We start from the raw sequence: 27334 nt of genomic DNA on the forward strand, positions 1-27334 counted from the left end.
TTTAATACATGAATTAGCCATTTTATTTTATTTTTTGGTTAATGCTCACTAAATGGTCAGATAGTAAAATTTATAAAATTATGAACATCTATATACCTAAACTTCAAAGTTTAACTTAAAAACAATAAAAACTTTGGAGTTTATAATTTAATTGTCCTTATGTTATATTATCTATACACAAATTGCGCATGAAACCAAACTTTAGAATGTAAAATCAAGTTTTCGAAACTTTGGAGTGTAAAATCTAGTCAACCCAAATTTCGGGGATATAATTTAGGGAGGTAATCTACAGTTTAAAATCCCGTCATTCTCAAGAAAAACTCTCTATTCTTTTAAAATTGCAAGCGTGCTTTAAAATTGATGCATGAAAATTATTAGTCTTTATCAAAAAAAAAAAAAAAAGAGAAAAAGAAAAGAAAAGTCTTTGCTCTGAAGCTTGTAGTTTTAAATTTCTTAAGAAAAATTGTAATTATTCTATCTTTTGATTAAAATAAATAGTTAGCTAAAAAATAGTGTATATTATTTTCTTTTATCAACGTTAGAGAAAGATAGTGGGAAAAAAGAAGAAAATATTTAATTTATTTATAAAAAAAAGTTGTAGTATAATCAAATAGTTGTTATATCTTGAAAAAACTACTCATCCTCATCCAAATCCCCTTTAAAACCCACCATTAAGCTGTTAACCAACTCAAACTTCTCCACTAATAAATGGTTACAACAATTACTACTACGAAAAGGCAAGCACGCTGCCTCCTCGTTGTATCATGATACTAGTGCACACAGTGTGTTGCACTGCAAAGAAAAAAAAAAAAAAAAAACACTGAAAAATGTGACTAACGGCTCTAGTGTGTATGATAAGCACCGCCTATGGTGTTATTCTTGCTAAACCCTACAAAAGTTTATAGAATTTCTCGAGCTCGGCTTTTTGTTAGCTCAATAGATATTAGTGAGAGTTTAGGGAGGTCTTTTGAACTAGTATACGTATCACTTTGTATAAAAAAAAAACTATTTGCTACAATCAGAAACAATTGCAAGTTACAATTTAGGCTTAATTAATGAATCAAATGCAAATTCAAAATCTTAAGATTCTATATAAATGACATTACTAGGCTTCAACCAAATATCTAACTTGATCAATGTACTCTGTTAATTTTTTTGTATTTTATGAGAATCAAACCTTGTTTTATTTCCTAACCAATTAACAAACATTAATAGATTTAGTAACAAGTCGTTTAATCAATAATGAATATCACAGATCAAGTGTTGAATTAATTTATTTTGCTTCATCCCCATCTATAAAACCAAAAACAATAACACACAAAAACACAGAGACTGATAAGCATACAAAGAAAGAGGAGGGGATGAAACCCCAGGACAAGTAGTGATACAGGTTGTGTGGGGTACGGGTATAATTGTGAGGAACAGTGAGAGCTAGTCACGCTTTTTTATTCCTGTAAACGTGGAAGACTAAGACGTTGATCACTCTACAAAAGTAAAGCTATCGAAAAGACATTTTTATGGTCTTTCTTTATAGGATACCTCAGAATTTGTCCGTGTGCATGGCGGTGTGATTGTGAGCGTTTTGGGGAATTTTTATTTTATTTTATTAGTACGTGAACGATATACTTATCTTCAAGTTTGGTGTCTGAATTGTTTTCTTCCCTAGCTAGAAAGTGCCAAAGTAAGGAAGGTAGAAGGAAATTTCTCCGCACAGTCCAAGTAGGTAAAGCATTAAAGTTTCTGGGTGTAAATATATAGATATATTAGCCACTCCTTAACTCCTAAATCCTAATTGCGCGCATTGTGGATATGAATATCAGCAGCACAAGTCACTTTCTGAAGGTTGGTGGTGGGTACGTATAGGAGGGGTTAGGATGTGTTTTGGTGTCATATTTTACTTTTAAGTGGCCATGCGAAAGCATCCACATGGATATTGAATTATTGCAAATGTCTTTCAGGATTTTTATTACATGAATTAGCCATTTTCTTTTATTTTTTAGTCAAAGTTTCATTTACCATTCACTTGAAAATATTTTTTGTACTTAATAACAACTCTTAAAGTACAACTAATGTGATGTATGATATTTTGGTTAATACTCATTAAATGGTCAGATTGTAAAATTTATAAAATTATGAACATATATATACCTAAACTTCAACGTTTAACCTAAAAACAATAAAAATTTTGTTGTTTATAATTTAATTGTCCTTATGTTATATTATCTATACACAAATTATGCATGAAACCAAACTTCAGGATGTAAAATCAAGTTTTTAAAATTTGGAGGTGTAATATCTAGTCAATTCAAATTTCAGGGATGTAATTTTGGGAGGTAATTTACGATTTAAAATCCTGTCATTCTCAAGAAAAACTCTCTATTCTTTTAAAATTGCATGCGTGCTTTAAAATTGATGCATGAAAATTATTAGCCTGTATCAAAAAAAAAAAAAAAGTCTTTGGTTTGAGGCTTGTAGTTTTAAATTTCATAAGAAAAATTGTAATTATTCTGTCTTTCGATTAAAATAAATAGTTAGATAAAAAATAGTGTATATTATTTTCTTTTATCAACGTTAGAGAAAGATAGAGTGGGAAAAAAGAAGAAAATATTTAATTTATTTATTAAAAAAAAGTTGTAGTATAATCAAATAGCTGTTATTTCTTGAAAAAACAACACATCCTCATCCAAATCTCCTTTAAAACCCACTATTAATTTATTAATCAACTCAAACTTCTCCACTAATAAATGGTTACAACAATTACTACTACGAGAAAGCAAGCACGTTGCCTCCTCGTTGTATCATGATACTAGTGCACACAGTGTGTTGCATTTCCCGAAAAAAAAAAAAAAAAGAAAAAAAAGAAAAGAAAAAAAACACTGAAAAATGTGACTTACGTTTCTAGTGTGTACGATAAACACCTCCCATGGTGTTATTTTTGCTAAACCCTACGAAAGTTTACAGAGTTTCTTGAGTTTGGATTTTTTGTTAGCTCAATAGATATTAGTGAGAGTTTAGGGAGGTCTTCTGAACTAGTACACGAATCACTCTATATAAAAAATAAACATTTGCTATAATCAGAAACAATTGCAAGTTACAATTTAGGCTTAATGAATGAAATGCAAATTCAAAATCTTAAGATTCTATATAAATAACATGACTAGGCTTCAACCAAATATCTAACTTGATCAATGTACTCTGTTAATTTTTTTGTATTTTATGAGAATCAAACCTCGTTTTATTTCCTAACCAATTATCAAACATTAATAGATTTAGTAACAAGTCGTTTAATCAATAATGAATATCTCAGATCAAGTGTTGAATTAATTTATTTCGCTTCATCCCAATCTATAAAACCAAAAACAATAACACACAAAAACACAGAGACTCATAAGCATACAAAGAAAGAGAAGAGGGGATGAAACCCCAGGACAAGTAGTGATACAGGTTGTGTGGGGTACGGGTATAATTGTGAGGAACGGTGAGAGCTAGTCACGCTTTTTTATTCCTGTAAACGTGGAAGACTAAACGTTGATCACTCTACAAAAGTAAAGCTATCGAAAAGACATTTTTATGGTCTTTCTTCATAGGATACCTCAGAATTTGTCCGTGTGCATGGCGGTGTGATTGTGAGCGTTTTGGGGAATTTTTATTTTATTTTATTAGTACGTGAACGATATACTTATCTTCAAGTTTGGTGTCTGAATTGTTTTCTTCCCTAGCTAGAAAGTGCCAAAGTAAGGAAGGTAGAAGGAAATTTCTCCGCACAGTCCAAGTAGGTAAAGCATTAAAGTTTCTGGGTGTAAATATGTAGATATATTAGCCACTCCTTAACTCCTAAATCCTAATTGCGCGCATTGTGGATATGAATATCAGCAGCGCAAGTCACTTTCTGAAGGTTGGTGGTGGGTACGTATAGGAGGGGTTAGGATGTGTTTTGGTGTCATATTTTACTTTTAAGTGGCCATGCGAAAGCATCCACATGGATATTGAATTATTGCAAATGTCTTTCAGGATTTTTATTACATGAATTAGCCATTTTCTTTTATTTTTTAGTCAAAGTTTCATTTACCATTCACCTGAAAATATTTTTAGTACTTAATAACAACTCTTAAAGTACAACTAATGTGAAGTATGATATTTTGGTTAATACTCATTAAATGGTCAGATTGTAAAATTTATAAAATTATGAACATATATATACCTAAACTTCAACGTTTAACCTAAAAACAATAAAAAATTTGGAGTTTATAGTTTAATTGTCCTTATGTTATATTATCTATACACAAATTGTGCATGAAACCAAACTTCAGGATGTAAAATCAAGTTTTTAAAACTTTGAAGTGTAAAATCTAGTCAATTCAAATTTTAGGGATGTAATTTTGGGAGGTAATTTACGATTTAGAATCCTGTCATTCTCAAGAAAAACTCTCTATTCTTTTAAAATTGCATGCGTGCTTTAAAATTGATGCATGAAAATTTTTTGCCTTTACCAAAAAAAAAAAAAAAAAAAGTCTTTGGTTTGAGGCTTGTAGTTTTAAATTTCATAAGAAAAATTGTAATTATTCTGTCTTTCGATTAAAATAAATAGTTAGATAAAAAATAGTGTATATTATTTTCTTTTATCAACGTTAGAGAAAGATAGAGTGGGAAAAAAGAAGAAAATATTTAATTTATTTATTAAAAAAAAGTTGTAGTATAATCAAATAGCTGTTATTTCTTGAAAAAACAACACATCCTCATCCAAATCTCCTTTAAAACCCACTATTAATTTATTAATCAACTCAAACTTCTCCACTAATAAATGGTTACAACAATTACTACTACGAGAAAGCAAGCACGTTGCCTCCTCGTTGTATCATGATACTAGTGCACACAGTGTGTTGCATTTCCCGAAAAAAAAAAAAAAAAAAAAAAAAAAAAAAGAAAAAAAACACTGAAAAATGTGACTTACGTTTCTAGTGTGTACGATAAACACCTCCCATGGTGTTATTCTTGCTAAACCCTACGAAAGTTTACAGAGTTTCTTGAGCTGGATTTTTTGTTAGCTCAATAGATATTAGTGAGAGTTTAGGGAGGTCTTCTGAACTAGTACACGAATCACTCTATATAAAAAATAAACATTTGCTATAATCAGAAACAATTGCAAGTTACAATTTAGGCTTAATGAATGAAATGCAAATTCAAAATCTTAAGATTCTATATAAATAACATGACTAGGCTTCAACCAAATATCTAACTTGATCAATGTACTCTGTTAATTTTTTTGTATTTTATGAGAATCAAACCTCGTTTTATTTCCTAACCAATTATCAAACATTAATAGATTTAGTAACAAGTCGTTTAATCAATAATGAATATCTCAGATCAAGTGTTGAATTAATTTATTTCGCTTCATCCCAATCTATAAAACCAAAAACAATAACACACAAAAACACAGAGACTCATAAGCATACAAAGAAAGAGAAGAGGGGATGAAACCCCAGGACAAGTAGTGATACAGGTTGTGTGGGGTACGGGTATAATTGTGAGGAACGGTGAGAGCTAGTCACGCTTTTTTATTCCTGTAAACGTGGAAGACTAAGACGTTGATCACTCTACAAAAGTAAAGCTATCGAAAAGACATTTTTATGGTCTTTCTTTATAGGATACCTCAGAATTTGTCCGTGTGCATGGCGGTGTGATTGTGAGCGTTTTGGGGAATTTTTATTTTATTTTATTAGTACGTGAACGATATACTTATCTTCAAGTTTGGTGTCTGAATTGTTTTCTTCCCTAGCTAGAAAGTGCCAAAGTAAGGAAGGTAGAAGGAAATTTCTCCGCACAGTCCAAGTAGGTAAAGCATTAAAGTTTCTGGGTGTAAATATGTAGATATATTAGCCACTCCTTAACTCCTAAATCCTAATTGCGCGCATTGTGGATATGAATATCAGCAGCGCAAGTCACTTTCTGAAGGTTGGTGGTGGGTACGTATAGGAGGGGTTAGGATGTGTTTTGGTGTCATATTTTACTTTTAAGTGGCCATGCGAAAGCATCCACATGGATATTGAATTATTGCAAATGTCTTTCAGGATTTTTATTACATGAATTAGCCATTTTCTTTTATTTTTTAGTCAAAGTTTCATTTACCATTCACCTGAAAATATTTTTAGTACTTAATAACAACTCTTAAAGTACAACTAATGTGAAGTATGATATTTTGGTTAATACTCATTAAATGGTCAGATTGTAAAATTTATAAAATTATGAACATATATATACCTAAACTTCAACGTTTAACCTAAAAACAATAAAAAATTTGGAGTTTATAGTTTAATTGTCCTTATGTTATATTATCTATACACAAATTGTGCATGAAACCAAACTTCAGGATGTAAAATCAAGTTTTTAAAACTTTGAAGTGTAAAATCTAGTCAATTCAAATTTTAGGGATGTAATTTTGGGAGGTAATTTACGATTTAGAATCCTGTCATTCTCAAGAAAAACTCTCTATTCTTTTAAAATTGCATGCGTGCTTTAAAATTGATGCAAGAAAATTTTTTTCCTTTACCAAAAAAAAAAAAAAAAAAAGTCTTTGCTTTGAGGCTTGTAGTTTTAAATTTCATAAGAAAAATTGTAATTATTCTATCTTTTGATTAAAATAAATAGTTAGATAAAAAATAGTGTATATTATTTTCTTTTATCAACGTTAGAAGAAAGATAGAGTGGGAAAAAAGAAGAAAATGTTTAATTTATTTATTAAAAAAAAAAAGTTGTAGTATAATCAAAAAGCTGTTCTTTCTTGAAAAAACAACACATCCTCATCCAAATCCCATTTAAAACCCACTATTAAGCTGTTAACCAACTCAAACTTCTCCACAAATAAATGGTTACAACAATTACTACTACGAGAAGGCAAGCACGTTGCCTCCTCGTTGTATCACGATACTAGTGCACACAGTGTGTTGCATTGCCAAAAAAAAAAAAAATAAAATAAAAAAATAAAAAAAACACTGAAAAATGTGTCGTATGTTTCTAGTGTGTACGATAAACACCTCCCATGGTGCTATTCTTGCTAAATCCTACGAAAGTTTACAGAGTTTCTTGAGCTAGGATTTTTTGTTAGCTCAATAGATATTAGTGAGAGTTTAGGGAGGTCTTCTGAACTAGTACTCGAATCACTCTATATAAAAAATAAACATTTGCTATAATCAGAAACAATTGCAAGTTACAATTTAGGCTTAATGAATGAAATGCAAATTCAAAATCTTAAGATTCTATATAAATAACATGACTAGGCTTCAACCAAATATCTAACTTGATCAATGTACTCTGTTAATTTTTTTGTATTTTATGAGAATCAAACCTCGTTTTATTTCCTAACCAATTATCAAACATTAATAGATTTAGTAACAAGTCGTTTAATCAATAATGAATATCTCAGATCAAGTGTTGAATTAATTTATTTCGCTTCATCCCAATCTATAAAACCAAAAACAATAACACACAAAAACACAGAGACTCATAAGCATACAAAGAAAGAGAAGAGGGGATGAAACCCCAGGACAAGTAGTGATACAGGTTGTGTGGGGTACGGGTATAATTGTGAGGAACGGTGAGAGCTAGTCACGCTTTTTTATTCCTGTAAACGTGGAAGACTAAGACGTTGATCACTCTACAAAAGTAAAGCTATCGAAAAGACATTTTTATGGTCTTTCTTTATAGGATACCTCAGAATTTGTCCGTGTGCATGGCGGTGTGATTGTGAGCGTTTTGGGGAATTTTTATTTTATTTTATTAGTACGTGAACGATATACTTATCTTCAAGTTTGGTGTCTGAATTGTTTTCTTCCCTAGCTAGAAAGTGCCAAAGTAAGGAAGGTAGAAGGAAATTTCTCCGCACAGTCCAAGTAGGTAAAGCATTAAAGTTTCTGGGTGTAAATATATAGATATATTAGCCACTCCTTAACTCCTAAATCCTAATTGCGCGCATTGTGGATATGAATATCAGCAGCACAAGTCACTTTCTGAAGGTTGGTGGTGGGTACGTATAGGAGGGGTTAGGATGTGTTTTGGTGTCATATTTTACTTTTAAGTGGCCATGCGAAAGCATCCACATGGATATTGAATTATTGCAAATGTCTTTCAGGATTTTTATTACATGAATTAGCCATTTTCTTTTATTTTTTAGTCAAAGTTTCATTTACCATTCACTTGAAAATATTTTTTGTACTTAATAACAACTCTTAAAGTACAACTAATGTGATGTATGATATTTTGGTTAATACTCATTAAATGGTCAGATTGTAAAATTTATAAAATTATGAACATATATATACCTAAACTTCAACGTTTAACCTAAAAACAATAAAAATTTTGTTGTTTATAATTTAATTGTCCTTATGTTATATTATCTATACACAAATTATGCATGAAACCAAACTTCAGGATGTAAAATCAAGTTTTTAAAATTTGGAGGTGTAATATCTAGTCAATTCAAATTTCAGGGATGTAATTTTGGGAGGTAATTTACGATTTAAAATCCTGTCATTCTCAAGAAAAACTCTCTATTCTTTTAAAATTGCATGCGTGCTTTAAAATTGATGCATGAAAATTATTAGCCTGTATCAAAAAAAAAAAAAAAGTCTTTGGTTTGAGGCTTGTAGTTTTAAATTTCATAAGAAAAATTGTAATTATTCTGTCTTTCGATTAAAATAAATAGTTAGATAAAAAATAGTGTATATTATTTTCTTTTATCAACGTTAGAGAAAGATAGAGTGGGAAAAAAGAAGAAAATATTTAATTTATTTATTAAAAAAAAGTTGTAGTATAATCAAATAGCTGTTATTTCTTGAAAAAACAACACATCCTCATCCAAATCTCCTTTAAAACCCACTATTAATTTATTAATCAACTCAAACTTCTCCACTAATAAATGGTTACAACAATTACTACTACGAGAAAGCAAGCACGTTGCCTCCTCGTTGTATCATGATACTAGTGCACACAGTGTGTTGCATTTCCCGAAAAAAAAAAAAAAAAGAAAAAAAAGAAAAGAAAAAAAACACTGAAAAATGTGACTTACGTTTCTAGTGTGTACGATAAACACCTCCCATGGTGTTATTTTTGCTAAACCCTACGAAAGTTTACAGAGTTTCTTGAGTTTGGATTTTTTGTTAGCTCAATAGATATTAGTGAGAGTTTAGGGAGGTCTTCTGAACTAGTACACGAATCACTCTATATAAAAAATAAACATTTGCTATAATCAGAAACAATTGCAAGTTACAATTTAGGCTTAATGAATGAAATGCAAATTCAAAATCTTAAGATTCTATATAAATAACATGACTAGGCTTCAACCAAATATCTAACTTGATCAATGTACTCTGTTAATTTTTTTGTATTTTATGAGAATCAAACCTCGTTTTATTTCCTAACCAATTATCAAACATTAATAGATTTAGTAACAAGTCGTTTAATCAATAATGAATATCTCAGATCAAGTGTTGAATTAATTTATTTCGCTTCATCCCAATCTATAAAAACCAAAAACAATAACACACAAAAACACAGACTCATAAGCATACGAAGAAAGAGAAGAGGGGATGAAACCCCCGGACAAGTTGTGATACAGGTTGTGTGGGGTATGGGTATAATTGTGAGGAACAGTGAGAGCTAGTCACGCTCTTTTATTCCAGTAAACGTGGAAGACTAAGACGTTGATCACTCGACGAAAGTAAAGCTATCTAAAGGACATTTTTATAGTCTTTCTTTATAGGATACCTCTGAATTTGTCCATGTGCATGAGTTTGAGAAATTGCGGTGTGATTGTGAGCGTTTTAGGGAATTTTTACTTTATTTCATTAGTCTTCGTCTTTTTATTGTTAATAGTAAAGACGAGAAAGCCATTGCTTGATTTGAAGAATACTGTATTTCTCACTTTTTTTTTTTCTTCGTAGAGGCTTCACTACCGGGCAGACTAGACAACCAGAAGCCACGGTGCAGTTGTTGAAGGTATAATACTGTGACTTGGGAAATGCTGAATGGAAATGTTGAAAGTCGCATTTTTAAAAAATAGCTTTTTTTTTTTTTTTTAATGTATTTTTTGAAAACAAGATTTTGAAATCCATGTACACCTAAATGTTTCGTAGAGATTTTTTTTTGTGTGTGTGTGTGTGTGTGGAGAAGAACGTACCAAAAAAAACTTAATTGTGATGTCCATGCTAATAATAATAGGAGTAATAATTATTATATGCTAAACACGTTAACACACAGTCACTTCCTCCGTGCCCCACTACAGAGGTTTTTATTTATTTATTTATTTATTTTTTTATATATGATCCCACTACAGAGCTAAACACAGCAATATTATATATGTTGCTACTCACTTTCCCTTTCTCAAGTCTTGGTCAATATCAATATCAACCAAAAAAAAAGAGAAGTGGAGAGAGAGAGAGAGAGAGAGCCGTGTGTCTCTTTTCAACAAAATAGTTTGCAGAGTTCACAATTGAACTTGTTCTTCCATTGCAGCGTTTGGTGTGTGTCGCATGACCTTCTTCCCAGCAGCACAGCTTGTGCCAAGAAGTTGCAGGCACTGGAGAGTCAAACACAAGTGAGGATTTTATTATAGGCTGATAAATTTTTTATTAAGCAAATACTTCAGGGTATTTTAGGTATTGAGTGCCCTAATACATCCATGTTACGAAAATGTGATGAGTTTTAAAGTAGTATTTTCATAAAAAGCTAGTCAGAGGTACGATTTTAAAACGCGACTTCTTGGCATTTTGTAAAATGTATTTTCCTGAAACTTCACGAGGCCAAACGCATGTTGTTTCGTGTTTTCTTCTAAAAACACGTGTTTATTCTATGCAAATGCTTATCCACACAAGCTCATAGTCTTAATAAAAAGAATTGAACACCAACCAATCAGTGGTGGATTTTGATGGAGTCTCGCTAAAGAAGGGCCTTACTCATTTAAGGGTGCTAGCACCTAGTGAGCTATAACTAGCAAGCTAGCAGCCCCTTCCTTATTATTAGTAAAGATAGGTTCAGAATCCTTATTATTAGAGAAAGGGAGTGTAGCTAATTTCAATTTCAATTGGGATTGAGATTAATAGCTCTCAATGACTGAGATTGAGATTTGGAAAAATAAAAAATAAAAAAAAACATTTTACCCATCCCACTATTTCTCTTCAATTGTTGACGCAGAATAGGCAGTTCCAAATTCTCCAAAGACAAATCGTCAATACTAGCAGACTTTCGTTCTTCCTTATTAACTCAAACAACATTTCCCATATGCAAGAAACATGAAAATTAAATTTGCCACACTCCGACACGTAAGACCACCCTTTAATTTGATTGCACGTTTCGCACTTTGACTGAGTTCATCCTTGAGGTTGCAACAGCAAGGGTGCAAAACCAAGTCTTTTTCATGGCAATGGTAGACGAAACCCTTGACTTGTTTCCCACAAACCTCACAATCCGTCTTGCATTTGATGCAGCTCCTAGGGAGTTGATCGTAGAATTTGAAAATGGAGTCTTCGAAGAGCTTGGGAGTTGTGGTGGGTGTGCTATGCATGCAAGCTATGTGAAGATCATAGTCACACTCGTCACATCTGTATCTCTTTCCAAAGCCATCTACCTTGCATCCATTACAATTGTACTCATCTACCTTGCATTCATTGCAGTTGTTCTTTAGCATGAGCTCATGGTTCTTGGGGCAAGTATGATTTTTCTCCGTACTACTGCTTATTTGTAGATTCTGCACCAAAAAAATGTCATATATATTAAAAGACGTAACATTTTTCACAATTTTTTCAAGAAACAGAAATTGAGTTTGAAAAAAGCAAACAAACACAGAGAATAGATGCTTGAAAGTTCCTTTAACAACTTAACTTCTATTCTTTATCAAAATAGGGATTTTACATAATTCAATGCTGATAGGTGGTGTTTCATGCTATATGAAAATTAAAGTACCTGGTTTTTGTAATTAATAGTGATCCTCATGTTGTCTGCTTGGTTCTCCAAAGCATTGTTGGCCATGATCTTCTTCTTGAGCTCCTCATCCTTAGCCTTGTACTTCTCCGCCTCCTGAACCATCATCATAATTTCTTTTCCAGCGTCTCTTCCCCTGTCGATGGTGATTGTGATATTTTTGTCCTCACCATTGTTCTTGACCTTAGCAAAGACAACATTTAAGATACCATTGGCATCAATTTTAAAGCAGACAGTGATCTGAACTTCACCCTTGAGAGTTGGAGGAATGCCAGAAAGCTCAAACTTGCCTAGCAAGTTGTTGTCCCTGGTACTTGTTCTCTCACCCTCATAAACCGGGATGAAGATGCGAGAATGGTTGTCAGAATAGGTGAACACGCACTCCACCTCCCTAGTGGGGATGGTGGTATTTCTTGGAATCAAAACAGTCGTCTCATCGTTGTTAGTCTCCATCCTAAGTGACCGAGGGGTGACATCCAATAACACCAGATCCTGAACCTTCTTGTTACGCTCATCAGTCAAGATAGCAGCCTGAATAGCAGTGGCAACAACTTCATCTAGGTCGTCGATGCTCTTGCAAAGATTCTTTCCTTCAAAGAAGTCCCGCAACAGCTGCTGCACCTTGGGAATCCTAGTAGAACCTCCAACAAGGACAACATCATCGACAGTTCTCTTGTCCATCTTAGCATCCCTCAAACACTTTTCAACAGGCTCCATACACTTTAGCTCCTCAAACCAAGCATGACTAATTTCTGAACTGTTGGAATGACATGAATTGTCAAAATTGATAGTTTGACATTAGCCAACAAACCATCAGGAAGTTGCATGATTTCTTATATGAAGAAATGCAAGGAGTTGTATTAAATGTTACATGGACTCATGGCCGAATTTATTGATTTCTTTGTTGATAGAAGTCTTGCATTTCTTCCTATGTTTTGACATGCATACATGCTTCATCTTTTAGCCGAAATGTATGACTCCATTGGCATTCATGAATGGTCAAGAAAGGGCAAGGAACTACACCTGAAATTACCAAATACATGCTAGCTGAAATATATGAAAATGCTAGCCTTTTTTGTTGACTTGATATGTTTCATGTTGGTGATATTTCGGCAGAAGGTTTGGCTATAAATAGAGGTGGAGCAAATGAGAGCAATGCATGTGAGCTACGGAGATGGCAATTAGAACTTCTTCTCTATGTGTACCAGAGTGTAAGAAGTTAGTATCTTGTAACTTTTGTCTAAATAGAATAGGGTGTTCTCTATTTATTTGTGAGAGAACTAAGGATGTATTTGGGGTTTGGGTTTGTGTGAGAATGTCTTCAAGTCATTGTTATAATTTCCATAATTATAGTGAAATTTTATTTTGTCGCCTTAGTGGACGTAGGTATATTGTTAAACCACGTAAATTTCTTGTGTCATATTTTCTTCTCCCTCTTCTTTAACCTTGTGTTAACGAATTAATTCACCCAATTCTCACAACATGAACGAAAGTCAATACCCTCATACAATGACTTAATGTCAATGGAGGTACTTTCAGCTGATGATAGTGTCCTCTTTGCCCTCTCACAATCAGTCCTCAACCTGCTAAGGGCTCTGTGGTTCCCACTAATATCCTTAATGTTCTTCCACTTAAACTCCATAACAAACTAGTTCACCATTATGTTAACAAAGTCCTCCCCTCCAAGGTGAGCGTCACTAGCTGTGGCCTTCACTTCAAATTTACCATTTTCAATTGTGAGAAGTGAGACATCAAGAGAACCGCCACCAAGATCAAAAATCAAAACATTCTTGCCAATACTGGCCTTCTTCTTGTCAAGACCATAAGCAATGGCTGCAACAGTGGGCTCACAGATGATACGCGTCACATTGAGACCAGCAATGACCCCAGCATCCTTAGTTGCCTGGCGCTGAGAGTCATTAAAGTAAGCTGGAACGGTCACAACCGCATTCTTGACTGTCGTACCAAGATAGGCCTCAGCAGTCTCACGCATCTTACTAAGGACCATGGACATTTCCTCAGCTATAAACTGCTCCTTCCTGCCTTTGTAGTTGACCACAATCTTGGGTCTATCACCAGAATCCGAAATGACCTTGAATGGCCAAAGCTTCATGTCACTCTGAACAGAGGCATCACTGAATCTCCTACCAATCAGACGCTTAACATCTGTGAACGCCAGAGGATACAACATAAGCATCCAATAGACAAAAATATCACATAATGTCATAATCATTCAAATCTAATAAAGCCAATAAGTATTGATGACTACCCAAAAAAAAAAAAAAAAAAACCGAACCAACTTCAAAGAAAACTACGACACTATATTTGTATTTCTCATTGACCGAAAATGCAATTTTATTTATGTTTAAGTACAGTAAGACTTCCAACTTCGTAAATAATTTAAATTATTAGAGTACAAAACAACATAAATCTAGCAATTTTTTTTTTCTCTAATTAATCTAAGTTGTCGCATCTAATTCTAAAAAAATAATATAATAATAATAAACCCAAAAATGAAAGAACTTTTGTTACATAACTTCTACAGACGCATAGAAATAGCTTTCTTTTCATCTAATAAGAAAGCAAAAAATACACATGAAAAAAAAACTCAAAGAATAAAACCTACCTAACCATTCTAAAATCACAGTTTCCTTGATATGACAACCCCCTACAAATTGAATCTCACTACATCAAAATGACCGTCGTTGTTTTCTAATAAATAAATTAAAAAGAGGTCATATTAAAAACTTTACCGTAGATAGTGTTGCCGGATTCATGGCGACCTGGTTCTTGGCCACATCACTAACCAAACGCTCCTTATCAGTGAAAGCGACAAAAGAGTCGTTCGTTATGATCTCCACACGGTCATTTTTCCACACAGCCACGCACGAGTAGGTCATGCCAACACCGATTCCAATAGCAGGGCCAACCTCTTCACCGCCCATTGTTGCGAGCAAAAAAATATCAAATTCTTCAAAAATAGAGAGAGAAGTTTCAGCTTGAAAGAAAGAGATGCTAGGATTGTTACGAGCAAAAAATATCAAAATCTTTGAAAATAGAGAGAGAAGTTTGAGCTTGAAAACAAAGAGATGCTAGGATTGTTGCGAGCAAAGAAAAAAGAATTTTCGAAAATAGAGAGAGAGTTCAGCTTGAAAGAAAGAGACGAGGGAGGGAATGACAGGTGTTGTAATACAAAGGCAAGGAAATTTTAGTATTGATGATGCTAAAAAAACAACCAAGGCTAGTGCTAATACAATGAAATTTTAGGAGGAAGATGGCAAAAATCTTACGATTCTTATCCTCAAATGCTGACAGTACGTGAACGATATTCTTATCTTCAAGTTTGGTGTCTGAATTGTTTACTTCCCTAGCTAGAAAGTGCCAAAGTAAGGAAGGTAGAAGGAAATTTCTCCGCACAGTACAAGTGGGTAAAGCATTAAAGTTTCTGGGTGTATATATATAGATATATTTGCCACTCCTTAACTCCGAAATCCTAATTGCGCGCATTGCGGATATGAATATCAGCAGCACAAGTCACTTTCTGAAGGTTGGTGGTGGGTACGTATAGTAGGGGTTAGGATGTGTTTTGGTGTCATATTTTACTTTTAAGTGGCCATGCGAAAGCATCCACATGGATATTGAATTACTGCATATGCCTTTTAGGATTTTTAATACATGAATTAGCCATTTTCTTTTATTTTTTAGTCAGAGTTTCATTTGCCATTCACTTGAAAATATTTTTAGTACTTAATAACAACTCTTAAAGGACAACTAATGTGAAGTATGATATTTTGGTTAATACTCATTAAATGGTCAGATTGTAAAATTTATAAAATTATGAACATATATATACCTAAACTTCAAAGTTTAACTTAAAAACAATAAAAAATTTGAAGTTTACAATTTAATTGTCCTTATGTTATATTATCTATACACAAATTGCGTACGAAACCTAACTTCAGGATGTAAAATCAAGTTTTCGAAACTTTGAAGTGTAAAGTCTAGTCAACTCAAATTTCAGGAATATAATTTAGAGAGGTAATTTACGATTTAAAATCCCGTCATTCTCAAGGAAAGCTCTCTATTCTTTTAAAATTGCATGCGTGCTTTAAAAATGATGCATGAAAATTATTAGCGTTTACTAAAAAACAAAAGAAAAAAGAAGAAGAAAAGTCTTTGCTCTGAGGCTAGTAGTTTTAAATTTCATAAGAAAAATTGTAATTATTCTATCTTTCAATTAAAATAAATAGTTAGCTAAAAAATAGTGTATATTATTTTCTTTTATCAACGTTAGAGAAAGATAGAATGAGAAAAAAAGAAGAAAATATTTAATTTATTTATAAAAAAAAGTTGTAGTATAATCAAATAGCTGTTATTTCTTGAAAAAACTACTCATCCTCATCCAAATCCCCTTTAAAACCCACTATTAAGCTGTTAACCAACTCAAACTTCTCCACTAATGAATGGTTACAACAATTACTACTATGAGAAGGCAAGCACGCTGCCTCCTCGTTGTATCATGATACTAGTGCACATAGTGTGTTGCACTACCAAAAAAAAAAAAAAATTACACTGAAAAATGTGACTTAAGTTTTTAGTGTGTACGATAAACACCGCCTATGGTGTTATTCTTGCTAAACCCTACGAAAGTTTACAGAGTTTCTTGAGCTCGGCTTTTTGTTAGTTCAATAGATATTAGTGAGAGTTTAGGAAGGTCTTCTAAACTAGTACGCGAATCACTCTATATAAAAAATAAACATTTGTTACAATCGGAAACAATTGCAAGTTACAATTTAGGCTTAATGAATCAAATGCAAATTCAAAATCTTTTTCATGGCAATGGTAGACGAAACCTTTGACTTGTTTCTCACAAGCGTCACAATCCCTCTTGCATTCGTTACAGTTCCTAGGGAGTTGATCGTAGAATTTGAAAGTGGAGTCTTTGAAGAGCTTGTGAGTTGTGGTGGGTGTGCTCTGCATGCAAGCTATGTGAAGATCATAGTCACACTCGTCACATCTGTATCTCTTTCCAAGGCCATCTACCTTGCATACATTACATACGTACTCATCTACCTTGCATTCATTGCAGTTGTTCTTTAGCATGAGCTCATGGTTCTTGGGGCAAGTATGATTTTTCTCCGTACTACTGCTTATTTGCAGATTCTGCACCTAAAAATAAATGTCATATATATTAAAAGGCGTAACATTTTTCACAATTTTTTTCAAGAAACAGAAATTGAGTTTGAATAAAGCAAACAAATACAGAGAATAGAAGCGTGAAAGTTCCTTTAACTACTTAACTTCTACTCTTTTTCAAAATAGGGATTTTACATAATTTAATGCTGATAGACGGTGTTTCATGCTATATGAAAATTAGAGTACCTGGTTTTTGTAACTGATAGTGATCCTCATGTTGTATGCTTGGTTCACCAAAGCATTGTTGGCCATAATCTTCATCTTGTGCTCCTTATCCATAGCCTTGTACTTCTCCGCCTCCTGAACCATTATCATAATTTCTTTCCCAGAGAGTCTTCCCCTTTCGATGGTGATTGTGATATTTTTTTGCTGGCCATTGTTCTTGACCTTAGCAGAGACAACATTTAAGATACCATTGGCTTCAATTTTAAAGCAGACAGTGATCTGAACTTCACCCTTGAGAGTTGGAGGAATGCCAGAAAGCTCAAAAATGCCTAGCAAGTTGTTGTCCCTGGTACTTGTTCTCTCACCCTCATAAACCGGGATGAAGATGCTAGAATGGTTGTCAGAATAGGTGAACACCCACTTCACCTCCATAGTGTGGATGTTGGTGTTTCTTGGAATCAAAACAGTCTTCTCATCGTTGGTAGTCTCCATCCTAAGTGAACGAGGGGTGACCAGTGGCGGAGCTATGTTATGGCCCAAGGGGGCCACGGCCCCCCAAATTTTTTAAAATTTTTTAGGAAGGAAACTTACGAGCTTAACAATTTCTTGTCTCAAATCTGTGTCTTGGGGAAATATTAGGAGTAGGAAACTTATTTCTACTTTTTCCTGACTTGTTTTCTAAAGCCTTTTAGTGCTTCACAGATTTCTAAGTCCAAAAATACTTTACTATTTGCTCTAATTCTAGAGGACCACGTGTATGGTTTTAAAACTATACATTTTAAAAGAAAAAGGTGATCCCAGTTACTCCCAGCTAGGTGCCTGGCTTATTGGCTTTCATTCTCCTGTTCTATTATTCATTATTATTATTATTTTTTAATAAAAGTGTTACACTCATTATATTTTCACAATAAATTATAGTTAATAAGTTAATATTGATTCTAAGTTTTTAATTAGTTCTAATTTAAATTCACAATTGAAATTAATTTTTTGCCTACCAATAACAACCAATAATAATTTGTTATTTAAGATTTATGATGAAAATATTATGGACAAAACATTTTTTTTTTATTAAAATGGTGAATGATAAATATACTATATTAATATATCATATAAATATAATATATTATTATAAATTTGACAAAAATATATGATTGGTTATTCACTTATTTGATTATATGTTTTTTTTTATGCATTCAATGACAAAGAGATTATTGTATATAGAAAAATGTCATGTTCATAATATTTTAACAATATTTTCACAATAAATTTTAGGTGGTGGGTTGTTATTTATTGTTCTTGGTGGGTAAAAAGATAATTTTAGTGGTAGTCTTAGATTAAAATCAGTAACAACTTGCCGTCTAAAATTTATTGTGAATATAACATTTTTCATTATACATAATATAAATATAGTATATACATGTTAAAAATTTATGATTTCATTTTAAACTTGGCCCCCCCAAAGAAAAATTCCTGGTTCCGCCATTGGGGGTGACATCCAATAACACCAAATCCTGAACCTTCTTGTTTTGCTCATCAGTCAAGATAGCAGCCTAAATAGCAGCGCCATAGGCAACAACTTCATCTAGGCCGTCGATGCTCTTGCAAAGATTCTTTCCTTCGAAGAAGTCCTGCAACAGCTGCTGCACCTTGGGGATCCTAGTAGAACCTCCAACAAGGACAACATCATCGACAGTTCTCTTGTCCATCTTAGCATCCCTCAAACACTTTTCAACAGGCTCCATACACTTTTTAAAGAGTTCCATATTTTTCTCCTCAAACCAAGCATCACTAATTCCTGAACGAACGTCAAGACCCTCATACAATGAGTCAATGTAAATGGTGGCATTTTCAGCGGATGATAGTGTCTTCTTTGCCCTCTCACAATCAGTCCTCAACCTACTAAGGGCTTTGTGGTTCCCACTAATATCCTTATTGTTCTTCCACTTAAACTCCTTAACAAAGTAGTTCACCATTATGTTAACAAAGTCCTCCCCTCCGAGGTGAGCGTCACCAGCTGTGGCCTTCACTTCAAATTTACCATTTTCAATTGTATCAAGAGTCCCGCCACCAAAATCAAAACATTCTTGCCAACTAGGGGTGTCAAATGGGTGGGTTTGGAGTGAGTATAATTGGGTTGGATATATAAAACTCATTTACACATTAAAACTCATTTAACTAATTACTTCTAACCCAAATCTAACCCAACCCAATTATTATGGATAAACTCCAACCCACCCAATTACCAAAATGCCACTAAAGTGAAAATGACCAAAGTACTCTAAAATCTTCAAAATGATCAAAATATTAAACAAATTTCTTGTACTTTCCCACACTTTCTCACCTACCAAACAGTTGAAATCTACCAAGAAAAAAAAAAAAAAAAAAAAAAAAACAGAAAAGCCCTAAAAAATCACGAAAGTCATACTAAATTTCACCCCAAACCCATAATCACGAAAGCCATACAAGAAAAAGTGGAGGCACCGTCGAAACCGACCTTCGCGGCAGCACCGTTACTGATGGAACGTCGACGCTTTTTCTTGGCACCGTTACCCACTCCCTCTCTTCTCTAACGAATCTACTGTGTCTTCTCTGATTGGTAGAAGGAAACCTGAAGCTCGGATTCTCGGCTACTAAGAAACTGTCGTCGTCTTCATCTAGCTCTAGAGGAAGCACTTGCTCGCTACCTGCCACGTCAGAATCTTCACCGGTGACTTTCTGTGACCGGAAGTTGAAAACGACGTTGTGGATTTCGTCAACCCCAGCTTTACACTCGCTGACGCTTTCGGTTTTCTCTTGCCGGGGCCAGTTTGTTCTTCCGACGAGTTCGGCCAACAAAATAACGCCTCCATTGAAGAGCTTCGTGCTCAAAGAGAAGTACAGAGAGTGAGGGAAAGAGAGAGGCCAGGGTTTGAGTAGAGAGAAGAAGATGATGGCTAGGTTTGAAAAGAAGCACTGAAATGGGCTGGGTTTTTTTTTTTTTTTTTTTTTTTTAAATTATGGGATGGGCTGGATTGAATTTGGGTATATTGTTTTTTGATTAAATGGGGTTTAGTGGGTTTTTAGTTAAAACTCAATAATCACTGGGTCTAATTGGATAGGTTTGGATTTAATTAGAGTGGGTGGATTTTGACGGGCCAGTGGGTTTGGATTTACTTTGCCACCCCTATTGCCAACACTGGCCTTCTTGTCAAGACCATAAGCAATGGCTGCAGCAATGGGCTCACTGATGATACGCATCACATTGAGACCAGCAATGACCCCAGCATCCTTAGTTGCCTGGTGCTAAGAGTCATTAAAGTAAGCTGGAACGGTCACAACCGCATTCTTAACTGTCGTACCAAGATAGGCCTCAACAGTCTCACGCATCTTACTAAGGACAATGGACGATATTTCCTCAGCTGTAAACTGCTCCTTCCTGCCTTTGTAGTTGACCAAAATCTTGGGTCTATCATTAGAATCAGAAATGACCTTGAATGGCCAAAGCTTCATGTCACTCTAAACAGAGGCATCACTGAATCTCTTACCAATCAGACGCTTAACATCTGTGAACGCTAGAGGATAGAACATAAGCATCCAATAGACAAAAATATCACATAATGTCATAATCATTCAAATCTAATAAAGCCAATAAGTATTGATGACTACCCCAAAAAAAAAACTCCAAAGAAAACTACGACACTATATTTGTATTTCTCACCCGACCGAAAATGCAATTTTATTTATGTTTAAGTACAGTAAGACTTCCAACTTCATAAATAATTTAAATCATTATATTAAAAAACACACTACAAAAAAAAGGTTCTATGGCCGCGTTTTTAAAACGCGGCTATATGTCAAAAAAACGTGGCTATAGTCTATAGCCGCGTTTTTTTAGGCCATGCTTTCTAGTGTGGCCTAAAACCTGTGACTATAGGACTGACGGTCCTATGGCCACACTTTTTAACCGCAGCCCAAGACCAGATTCTATAGCCGCACTTAAAACGTGGCCTAAGACCAGGACCTATGGCCGCGTTTAAAACGTGGCCATAGGATTGGACCAATGGTCGCGTTTAAAATGTGGCTATAGGTGACAACTATAGCCGCATTTTTTAAATGTGGCTATAGGACATATTTTTAGCCGCGTTTAAAAACGCGGCTATAGCCCTTTTTTTCTTTTCTTTTTTTTCCTATAGCCCTTTTTTCTTCAGCACAATGCTGAAGAAAGACATTCACTGTCAAATAAATCATCAAATTCTTATCAATGTAACTCTCCTCAAACGAAATCCTTGTTTTCAATTTCAATTTATTGTATTCCTTACAAGATCTCCACCCACACAGTAAACACTTAAGTTGGGACTCCTAACCTTTTGCTTAGTAAATCAAAATAGGCATTTAACCAAACATAACAAAAAAGAAATCCATATCAGAATATGATATAAAAGAAACCAAAGAAACAAGCTTTAAAATGAAATGAAAGATAAAATTGTAATTGCATTAGCCAATTCCAATAGGCCAGAATTTCAGTTTGAGTCACAACTCTATTGCCTAAAATTTTTTGTAATTGCATTAGCCAATTCCAATAGGCCAGAAGTAATCAAAATTGATATTTACTAAGAGACAAATTCAATACATACATAGGGCCTGGGCAGTAGTTAGTCTTGCCCAAGGATCCTTCACCAGTAACTTCTTTACAAAATCTTTCGCACTGTTGCTTATGGTTGGCCATGGTTTGCGGTGAAAATCAGGCTTGTTTCGTAAGAACTGCAAAAGTGAGACAGTTAGATAAGTATACAAAAGGAAACTATGGGGGGAAAAAAGAAGCAATATTGAAGACACAAACTTTATGGTAGATTGAGATAGAAAAGGCTCGACAATTGAACTCATTTTCTACAAATTCACCGAACTGGGTTTTCCACAACTTCATTGCCTCTCTTCCTCTCCCTCACCCCAAGACATCACACACACACACACACAAGAACTAAGGTTAAAAAAAAAGTTCAAAGATTGGAAGGATAAGAACTAATATTAAAAATTTTCAAGTATATAGAATCTCTTTAGAGACTAAGTATTAACAGCCATATGAGATTTAACCATAGTTCACTTTCAAGTGACATAGTCAAGTTGAAGTTGGGTTTTTTCTATGTTCGGCCTACTGATTTTCAAGTAAACCCATTTTCAACGTTATATTGGGCTTGTTAAATTGGTATTGGACCTATTTTTAAAATAAAGAATAACAAACCATTTTGATTAGCCTAAAAACACACAAGTGACTACCTTCTGAAACATACTAGAATATCTACCAATCATAGTTCATGTAATTTCAACAACACTCAAAAGCATAAATATAGTAGGATAAATATCACAAAACAATAAATACGTACCTTATTACCCATCAGGAGACCAACAGCATAGCCAGGATTTGAGTGGCACCTTCCATGATGACGACAAAGTCTAAAAAGAAACCAGAAAATATATATTACAGTGTGCACAAAAAAAAGTTTGACAGCAAAATAGCCAGGTTACAAGGACATAACAGCCTTAATAAATGTGGTTTTCCATAAATAAAAATTCATAAAACCCAACTTCAAAAATCAAGAAATAATGAGAATTATGACATGATAAAAGTCACAATTGCACTAAAAAGTAGCGTAAAAGAGGACATCGACTAATTCATGATTGGTATTTACCTAAATACTTGGGATACCACTAACTAAATGAGAACTTCATTGCAAAAGCGGAGCACTGTCAGGGACCCTGCTATTAGCTACTTATCCAACAAAAAAGAAAAAGAAAAAAAAAAGAGCCTAACCAAACTCAATCCATCCTCCAGGAAAAATAAAAAGACTATGCTACCTAGCCTAGTATTATTCAATAGTAATAGTACTCGACTACTCGTTAATTCGATGCCATATTTTTATCTGCATAGCAAGACTAAGAATCTTAAGCATACAACAATTGAACGATTGACTCAAAAGCAGAACTGAAAATCAAAACTCTCTTTTTAAGAGTATATATACATGCATACCTGGCGTGTGGGACAGACAGAGGACTACAATAAATACTTATATAAAGCAAAAACCTAATTAATTTATTAGTTACAAGTTTTAAACAAGTGTGTGTGTGTCTCTCTCTCTCCCATATCGAGTAAAGTTTATGAGGTGATTTCGAATGAGGGCACAAATTGAACTTTAATGCGATCTTTGACAACCTCTCTCAATACTTTTTTTAATTTTTCTAGCAAAATCGACACAGGCAAATTTTAAAAACCCTAAAAAAATGGGATCCATTCTATTCTATTTTGAAATAAAACTTAAGGAAAGGACAGAAACTTAAATATTAAAATTAAAAATTAAAAATAAATAATAAAGAAAAAACCAAGTACAGCGGCCAAAGTTTCACTAAGAATTCCTGACCAAAAAAAAAAACTTGTCTAATTTTATTGAAGCGGCGGAAAGGAAAAAGATAGGGCAAGAGATACTAACCAGAGAAATAGAGGAGATGAAAAGGTTCTAGAAACTCAGTAGGCCAACGGCGGCGCTCAAGCGTCGCGATCGACGTCAATCGCCAATGGCGGCGCACAAGCGTCGCGATCGACGTCGATCGCCAACAGCGACGCTCAAGCGTCGTGATCGACGCTGATCGCGACGCTTGAGCGTCGCCGTTGGCGATCGACGCCGAGCGTTGGCGATCGGCGTCGATCGCGACTCTTCTCGCACGGCGTCGATCGTCGACCACCGCAGCGATCGATCGACGTCTCGATCTCTTCTCGCTATCGATCGATCTCGCGATCGCTCGGTGTCGGTTTTATTAGCTGCTTGAGTTCATCGACTCTGAGCTCGTAACGCTGTGGTGTTGTTGTGGTTTTTTTTTTTTTTTTTGACCGAAATGGCTTTGGGTTGAAATGTTTTGTGGCTTTGGGTTTCTTTTTGGTGTGCTATTACTATTGAATGGCCCCAGTTAAGGAAAAGAAAAAAAAAAAAAAGTTTGCCAAAAAATAAAGTACGGAGGTCCTTAGGCCGCGTTTTTAGCTCAAAAAAACGTGGCCTAAGAACCCGTCTATGGCCCCATTTTTAAAATGCAGCCACAGTTAAGGAAAAGAAAAAAAAATTTGCCAAAAAATAAAGTACGGAGGTCCTTAAGCCGTGTTTTTAGCTCAAAAAAATGCGGCCTAAGAACCCGTCTATGGCCCCGCTTAAAAAACGCGGCCTAAGAACCCGTCTATAGCCTCGTTTTTAAAATGCGGCCACAGTTAAGGAGAAGAAAAAAAAATTTTGCCAAAAAATAAAATACGGAGGTCCTTAGGCCGCGTTTTTAACTCAAAAAAACGCGGCCTAAGAACCCGTCTATGGCCACGCTTAAAAAACGCGGCCTAAGAACCCGTCTATGGCCTCGTTTTTAAAATGAGGCCACAGTTAAGGAAAAGAAAAAAAAAGTTTGCCAAAATATAAAGTACGGAGGTCCTTAGGCCGCGTTTTTAGCTCAAATAAACGCGGCCTAAGAACCCATCTATGGCCCCACTTAAAAAACGCGGCCTAAGAACCTGTCTATGGCCCCGTTTTTATGAAACGCGACTTCAGTCTATCATGGGCCGTGTTTTTTATAGCCACGGCTTAAAAAACGCGGCCCAAGGCCCCCGCGTTTTGTAGTGACAACATAAATCTAGATTTTTTTTTCTTCTAATTAATCTAAAATTGTCGCATCTAATTCTAAAAAATAATATAATAATAATAAACCCAAAAATAAAAAAAACTTTTGTTACATAACTTCTACAGACTCATAGAAATAGCTCTCATTTCATCTAATAAGAAAGCGAAAAATACACATGAAAAAACACCAGAGAATAAAACCTACATAACATTCTAAAATCATAGTTTCCTTGGCATAACAATTCTCTACAAATCGGATCTCACTACATCAAAAGGAACGTCGTCGTTTTCTATTAAATATATATATATATATATATATATATATATTTTTTAAAAAGGTCATATTAGAAATTTTACCGTAGACATTGTTGCTGGGATTCATGAGGACCTGGTCTTTGGCAACGTCACCGACCAAACGCTCCTCATCAGTGAAAGCGACATAAGACGGCGTCATCCTGCTCCCTTGGTCGTTGGCTATAATCTTCACACGGTCATTTTCCCACACAGCCATGCACGAGTAGGTCGTGCAAAGATCGATTCCAATAGCAGGCCAACTTCTTCACCGCCCATTGTTGCGAGCAAAAAAAAATCAATTTCTTCGAAAATAGAGAGAGAAGTTTCAGCCTGAAAGAAAGAGATGCTAGGATTGTTGCGAGCAAAAAATATAAAAGGCTTCGAAAATAGAGAGAGAAGTTTGAGCTTGAAAAGAAAGAGATGCTAGGATTGTTGCGAGCAAAGTAAAAAGTATTTCCGAAAATAGAGAGAGAGTTCAGCTTGAAAGAAAGAGACGAGGGAGAGAATCAAAGGTGTTGTAATACAAAGCCAAGGAAGTGAATAAAGAAGTGCCCGAGATAAAGGTATTTATGGTGAAGGTCGGCTAGGTGAACACAGCTAGCTAGCAATATACAGTCCCTGAATCATATTGTGATGCCCTTCTACAAAGAACAAAATAGAGAGAGAGAGAGAGGGGGTGTCGGCCGCGGTGCATAAGGCATATTCGAATTTTATTATTGAACTATAGATTGCATGGTTTCAATAATAGATGCGCATCAGCTCATGCAAATTTATCGTTTATTTTATACAAAAAGAGCTATTTTTTTTTTTTACATACCTATTTTTACAAAACACCAATATCAGTCTATTTATTCTACATATCTATTCAATAAAATATTTATTCTTTTACAATTTTTTATTATTTTCTCACTCACTAACCCTCTCTCTCACAAACCCAATACTACCAAAAAATACTAAAATATTAAATGCAAAAGCTACAGTAACTGTGCATATATGCACGGATATTATAGCACTTGTGCATTTATGTACAATCTTACACCCATTGATGTAGGTGTTTTTTTGCTCAAAATGTGTAAAATGTACTACTTTTTGTATTTTGCAAGATTTTGCATGAGCTGATGGGGTTGCTCTTAAAGAACTCAAAAATGGAATAATACTAGTTCTTTAGTCCGACTAGTGATCAAACCAGTAACATCATAAATAATTTTTTTTTTTTTTTTTTAGAATACTAAGTATTTAACACACACGGGAAGAGAATAAAAAGTCTTAAAGAAACTGACAGAAATGTATATCCAAACTCTTGGATACACAACACAGACTTTAAACCTCTTTAACTCATTATCAGTTTTGGATATACACCACTGCCAGTTTCTTTAAGACCTTCTTCCCTCTCTCTGTATGTGTATGTTAAATACGTAGTATTATAAAAAAAAAAAAAAAAAGGTTAATCTCACATTAGAAAAAATTAATAATTTTAAAGTTATACAAATATATAATAAGTTTATAATTAATAATATATCTAGTTATAATACGTAATAATTTAAATGGGTTTTCTCCTCTTAAATTTTTTTTTTTTTTAAAAAAGTTACTAAATATATTAACATTATAATATCATCCTTAAATCAAAAAAATTAGTGGCATAGCCTTCTTAAGTGGATTATAAGGCCATCACTATAAAAGCTTGTATAGAAGGTTTTTTTTATTTTTTTATTTTTTTTTATTTTTTATGACACAAATTTTAATGTTTGATCATAAAAACAAGACAAAAAAGTGCAGTTGTGGATATAACAAATTATATTGATGAAATAATTAATATAAGAAAATAGAAGTTGGTTTTTTATGAATTCATTTTAAAGAAAAGTTTAGTAGATTTTAAGTTATTTTATTTTATTAACTAAAAATAATCCTCTTAAAGATAAGTCGTGCAATACTTGTGCTACTTTACCAAAGTTTCAAAAGGGCCAAAACAATTCACTACACTTGAGATAACAATTTTTCCCCACACCGCCTTGACTTGTCCCTACTCATTTTCACTACTCATTTTCACTTCGCGGGTTTTTCACACACCACATAAATGGTGGGTC

At 34.0% G+C, this 27334-nt stretch overlaps 5 non-coding genes and 2 pseudogenes across 5 annotated transcripts; all 7 read right to left on the reverse strand.

Moving 5' to 3' along the window:
* Positions 1-1211: 1211 nt before the first annotated feature.
* On the reverse strand, positions 1212-1296 carry LOC115951064. Its single transcript, XR_004083200.1, has one exon. It is a non-coding gene; the product is annotated as a small nucleolar RNA snoR31 (small nucleolar RNA).
* Positions 1297-3263: 1967 nt separating this feature from the next.
* Positions 3264-3348, reverse strand: LOC115951059. The gene has a single exon (XR_004083195.1). It is a non-coding gene; the product is annotated as a small nucleolar RNA snoR31 (small nucleolar RNA).
* Positions 3349-5319: 1971 nt separating this feature from the next.
* Positions 5320-5404, reverse strand: LOC115951060. The gene has a single exon (XR_004083196.1). It is a non-coding gene; the product is annotated as a small nucleolar RNA snoR31 (small nucleolar RNA).
* Positions 5405-7376: 1972 nt separating this feature from the next.
* On the reverse strand, positions 7377-7461 carry LOC115951061. The gene has a single exon (XR_004083197.1). It is a non-coding gene; the product is annotated as a small nucleolar RNA snoR31 (small nucleolar RNA).
* Positions 7462-9430: 1969 nt separating this feature from the next.
* Positions 9431-9515, reverse strand: LOC115951062. The gene has a single exon (XR_004083198.1). It is a non-coding gene; the product is annotated as a small nucleolar RNA snoR31 (small nucleolar RNA).
* Positions 9516-11159: 1644 nt separating this feature from the next.
* On the reverse strand, positions 11160-15141 carry LOC115950794 (annotated as a pseudogene).
* A 1628-nt stretch (positions 15142-16769) lies between these two features.
* Positions 16770-20835, reverse strand: LOC115949971 (annotated as a pseudogene).
* Positions 20836-27334: the final 6499 nt, after the last annotated feature.

This window comes from Quercus lobata, chromosome 6 (assembly GCF_001633185.2).
Source record: "Quercus lobata isolate SW786 chromosome 6, ValleyOak3.0 Primary Assembly, whole genome shotgun sequence".
In the NCBI taxonomy this organism is placed as follows: Eukaryota; Viridiplantae; Streptophyta; class Magnoliopsida; order Fagales; family Fagaceae; genus Quercus; species Quercus lobata.